This window comes from Callorhinus ursinus, unplaced genomic scaffold (assembly GCF_003265705.2).
Source record: "Callorhinus ursinus isolate GAN/ISIS: 27379988/994484 unplaced genomic scaffold, GSC_fseal_2.0 scaffold109, whole genome shotgun sequence".
In the NCBI taxonomy this organism is placed as follows: Eukaryota; Metazoa; Chordata; class Mammalia; order Carnivora; family Otariidae; genus Callorhinus; species Callorhinus ursinus.
This window is the reverse complement of record NW_027397171.1, coordinates 654536-660032: the sequence shown is the minus strand read 5'-3', so window position 1 is coordinate 660032 and position 5497 is coordinate 654536. Positions and strand designations below refer to the sequence as shown.

Sequence of the window (5497 nt, the reverse complement as noted above, 5' to 3'; positions counted from 1 at the left end):
GGAGAGTGGGAGAGGGAGAAGCAGGCTTCCCGCCGAGCAGGGAGCCCGATGTGGGGCTCGATCCCAGGACCCTGGGACCATGACCTGAGCCAAGGGCAGACGCTTGATGACTGAGCCACCCAGGCGCCCCTGTTCATAAGATTTTTAACTTTGACTTTTGGAAGATTTCATGTTCCTTAAGCATCGCCATTTTATTACTGTCCAGTCATGCACTTATACTCACCCATAAAGATTTGGGATCCAGTTTTCGGTGGTGCTGAATGGGGGAGGGAGCCAGAAGAAAAGAGAGAGGTAGGGAAGTTCTGTCAGAACAACTCCAATCTCTGTTTACTCTTTCCTGACTGAGAATGAAGAGACTCAACAAAGATGTCTGTTAGTTTCTTTATTTTTCCTCTTCTTCCATTTTTTTTTTTCCTCTTCTGCTCTTCGATGTTACTGAAAAATAGAACTTTTTTTTTCCTGTTCTGCTCTTCGATGTTACTGAAAAATAGAACTCAAGGTGAACGTTTAACTATTGTGGTAGGCATGTTTCTTGATGAAAATTTAGGGTAAAGTGAGTTCTCCCCCACTTTTTTTCCTATCCCATCTTGTCTTCCTTTTGCCAAAGCAGCCATCCCGTGTGGTACCAAAGACTATGGGGTAGGACCGGGCAGCTGCAAAGGCAATGCACTGGATCATTGGTTTTCTTGTCCTGTAGGCAGGGAAGTCATGAGAGAATGATTGAAAAAGTACAAGAAAGGTTTGGTTACATAGGAAAGAACACACACGGAGATACAGGGGATTGTACTCAAGACCTTGCATGTCAGTCCGGAAGTACCTAAAAATCAGCTTGTGTTACACATTCTTCAGAAATTATCCGTGTCATTTTTGGATGGCTTTGAAAAACCTAACAGTTGAAAAGCAAAGTCCACTAATTTTGAAATCATTAAGCTAGAGCCTCTCTTGGCATTTCTGATTCAAGAAACTTCCCACTCCAATCTGAACTTTGTACACAGTAGCTGAAGCATATCTAAATTTAAAACATTTAGAGATGGCTGGCTGAGTGGGTAGAGCATGCAAGCCTTGATCTCAGGGGTTGCAAGTTCAAGCCCCACACCGGGTGTGGAGACTGCTTTAAAAAAGTGTGTAAATTAAAAACATTTACCCATTACATGTAATAATTAATTATATATATAATTGTTTGTATAATTAACCTAAGTAAGTTTTCTCTTTTTTTGAACTGTGAAATTTGTAACAGAAAGCATCAAATTATTTTTGAGCTAATTAAAGATGCAGAACACAGCAAGTGCAGCTCATTACTTTTGTTTTTTTTTTCTACAAAGTGCTGGAAAAATATTTGGTGTAGTCCAACAGTTGCTTGGAAGACCCCCAAAGACAATTTTTTTCAAAAGTTAACCTCCAACAATGATAAGTCATTCTGATCATATGTACCCTTAATATGTGATAAAAAAAATATATGATCTATCTACAGATTTATATATACAATATATCTATATCTATATCTATATATAGATATAGATATATTTATTTCTGTGGTCTTCTTCCCAAAAACTCATAGCCCAGCCTAATCATGACAAAAAGAACGGATGAATTCCAGTAGAGGGGCATCCTACAACATACCCAACCAGAATTCCTCTAAACTATCATAGTCATTGTGATTGCTAATTTTGCATCAGCTTGACTGGACTAAGGGATGCCCAGATAACTGGTAAAACATTATTTCTGGGTGTATCTGTGAGAGCGTTTGAAGAGGTTAGCATCTGATTCTTATATATACCTTGTTACAAGAAAATAAAATGGAGAATATCCCCCAAGCAGACATAACCATGTAAGTCACATAAGCAAAACCAAATCTAGCTTATTTTATGAATACAAGTGAACCTTCACTGAAGTTATTGCTTGTAAATGTCTTTAATAATCATAAAAGAAACTTAAGTCATCTTCCTAAAGTGGTATAAGATAATCACTTTTAACCATCCCCTTCTGTCTTGAAACCTCCATTGTAATAACCATTTTATTTTTATTTTAAAGATTTTGTTTATTTGTTTATTTATTTGAGAGAGAGAGAAAAACAGTGTGAGAGGGGAGAGGGTCAGAGGGAGAAGCAGGCTCCTCGCTGAGCTGGGAGCCCGATGCGGGGCTCAATTCCAGGATTCCAGGATCATGACCCGAGCCAAAGGCAGCCGCTCAACCAACTGAGCCCCCCAGGTGCCCTGTAATAACCATTTTAAAGGCTAAACAACTTCCTCATTTTCACTTTACAAGCCATCTTGCGATGTCATGGCCCCCCAGCTTCTTATCAGTTTTGAAACTGAAGACTCTCAGTTCAGAAACTGTCCTTTTGTGCACAGTAAACCCTTAGTCAATACTATTTCACTGATCTAGCTTTAATTTTTACTGTTTTTGGATTTTTGACAGTCTCTTTATATCCTATGGGTTTTGTTTCTCTGGAGAACCCTAATACAGTCATGCAAAACAAGAAAAATCTAAGAAACTGTCACAGCCAAAAACAACAACAATAACAAAAGCCTAAAGTCACTTGACAACTAAATGTAATATGGTATTGTGGAACAGACAAAGGCTGCTAGGCTAAAAACCAAGAAAATCTGAATATACTACGGAATTTATTTAATAAAAATGTATTGGGGGAGCGCCAGGGTGGCTCAGTCATTGGGCATCCTGGGATCGAGCCCCGCATCCGGCTGGCTCCCTGCTCAGCAGGAAGCCTGCTTCTCCCTCTCCCACTCCCCCTGCTTGTGTTCCTGCTCTCACTGTGTCTCTCTCTGTCAAATAAATAAACAAAATCTTTTTAAAAAAATGTATTAGGGTGCTGGGCTGGCTCAGTTGGTGGAGCATGTGACTTTTGATTTCGGGGGCTGTTTGAGCCTCCCAGGTGCAGAGATTACTTTAAAATCTTTTAAAAAATAAAATAAAAATGTATCAATGTTTTCTTAATTTCATAAATGTATCATATTTTTTTAAAAAGATTTTTTATTTATTTGAGAGAGAGAGAGAGCATGATGGGGGTTAGGGGCAGAGTGAGAGGGAGAAGCAGACTACCTGCTGAGCAGGGAGCCTGATGCGGGGCTCAATCCCAGGACCCTGGGATCATGACTGACTGAGCCACCCAGGTGCCCCTAAATGTATCATCTTAATGTTAGATACTAATCGGAGAAACTGTGTGTAGGGTATATAAGAAATCTCTGTAATATCCTCTCAGTTTTTCCCTGAAAATCTATTACTGTTCCAAAGTTAAGCTCTATTTACAAAATAAAAACAATCTCTCTTTTGGACATAAAAGAGAAGAAAGTGTTTTAGAGCAAAGATTCTGCTGCCCAGTGAGTGCATTTCTTACAGAGCTCCTGGACCGGACAGCGCTCACACTGAGCATGAGGGTGACTTACCGGGCCTCTGCTGCTGATTTCTATGGAGAATTCCTTGTCACATTCAACATGGGGTAAAACAAAATCCTAATTATGTGAAAGGTAAAGTACACGACAAATATTCCCAGAGCCACTCCAAAAGGGAGCTGGATTCAGCCCTTTGTGCATGTGAGTTTAAAAGAGGTGACGGGAAGGTGAAAGAGTCCCCACCAGAACTGGTGGTGAATCCTCCCACCTGGCCTGAAGCGCATCCAGCTGAGCCATCCAGCGGTAGGATGGTTTCAGTGGGAATTCAAACCCAAGACATTTGGCCACTGCCTCACCTTCCCCCTCATTCTCTCCCTCGAATTTTAAACCCAAACAGGCTAACGCTCCGTGGCTGCCAGTGCAATGCCCAAGCAGAAAACCAGGGGTAGAGCGTTCCTGAACTCAGCGCTGCTCGCACATGGGGCACATACAACCTCGCCCTTCCAAAACTTCCAACACAGGGGCTACCACTCCAGATGCTGGACCACAGTTGCCGCGAAAATGCTGAGCCTCTGTTTGCTGCGACTGGACACACTCAAGAGTCACACCATCTTCTGCAAAACAAGACGCATCTGTGGCAAGCGCCCTTCCAAACCGCTTACCCTCTCTTCTGAGGGCGGGGAGACCGTGTGGCAGGAGCTCGGGGCTTGGTCACTTTCGAGCTTCAGTCCTGTCCATGTGCTACCTGTCCGGCCCCGAACGGCTCGCTGTCTCTTCTCTCCTCCATCAGCTGCCTCTGTGTCCCGCCGGGGATGGAAGACCGGACGTCTCCAGGCCACTGCCCCGTCTCCAACCGCCGCCGGTGGCCGTCCTCAGCTCCTTCCAAGCCCCGGCACTTGCCTTCCGCGTTTGGTGATAAAAGAAGCTATGCAGGCCCCTCTCCTGCCAGAAGGGTTAGGGTTTTCTCCCAAACTCGTTTGTCGGTTCACAGTTGTACCCAGTTTTGCCCGGAGGTGGGAAGTGGCGACTTCGCGCCTCGGGGCCTGCTGAGATCCGCGGCCTGTGCCGGGGCGGTTTACAGAGAGAGGGTCCGCGGTCTGCTCCCCGCTGCCCTGCGCTTCGCTCCGCGCGCGAACAGCTCGGTCTGAAAGAGACGCTGTAACGACAGAGGTGTCCCCGTTCGTCCTCCGTCGTCCGCCTCGCGTGTCTTGTCTTCAGAGCCCGAGCTACCGCCGAAACCAGCCGCCGTGCGGTCTCCAAAGCCCGGCGCCCACTGCCGCCGGTGGCAAGAGCGCGCAAGGCTGCCCGAGACGCACACTTGTCGCTCGTTTTCGGCCAAGTGCTGTGAATTCGTTACCTCTTGTCGCATTCGCTCCGCGGCGCTCACGGGGCGCGACTTCGTATCCTCCGCCCCCCCCACTACCTTTTGTGTTTTTGGCAGCTTCGTGGGCAGAGCAGGAGGTTTTTAAGAAGGGAGGATCTGAAGACATACCACAGGTTCAAGGCTCGTGGAGGACCGGAGCCGACGGAACAGGCAGGGGGCCGAGAGCCGCCCCTGCTGGGGAAGAGCTGAGGGGTTTTCGGTTCGGAGTGCATTTCTGCTTCTCCTGGCGCACCTGTGAGACAGAGCCTTCGGAGAAGGAAGAGCGGGCCACGGCTTCACACGACGCTGTAAATAAATACTATGGGGTACGTGGGAGCCCTCCCCAGCCGAGGGGGTGTAGCTCAGCGGTAGAGCGCGTGCTTAGCATGCACGAGGCCCCGGGTTCAATCCCCGGCACCTCCACTGGGCCCTGGGCCGCGGCGGCCGAGGAGCGCTCCGGTTTCACGCTTTTCCTTTAATCGCGTGTGGCATGGGACACAACCGTTTCTACAGTGGCTCTGACGTTCCTCAGTCTCCCCAGCGGACTGCTGCACCCAACAGAGCCAGAAAGAGCGTGCTCCCTCCGAAGCACCATCCATAGACGGCCGGTTCTCCTTTGCTGCAAATTCTCATTATTGTTAAGGGGTGGAAAAGAAAAACAGAAAGTGGGGGAAGGAGGCCCTTGGAAAAATTCCTTCAGATTCCCCCACCGCTTTGCCGCACCTGCGCCTGTGTCAGTGGCCCGACTGCTGGCTCAGGGGACCTTTGTCCTTCCCCTTCTGTC

The 5497-nt window shown here is 47.0% G+C and overlaps 1 non-coding gene across 1 annotated transcript; it reads left to right on the top strand.

Annotated features, from left to right (window-relative positions):
- Positions 1-5064: 5064 nt before the first annotated feature.
- TRNAA-AGC (transfer RNA alanine (anticodon AGC)) lies at positions 5065-5136 on the top strand. The gene has a single exon. It is a non-coding gene; the product is annotated as a tRNA-Ala (tRNA).
- The last annotated feature ends 361 nt before the right edge of the window (positions 5137-5497 follow it).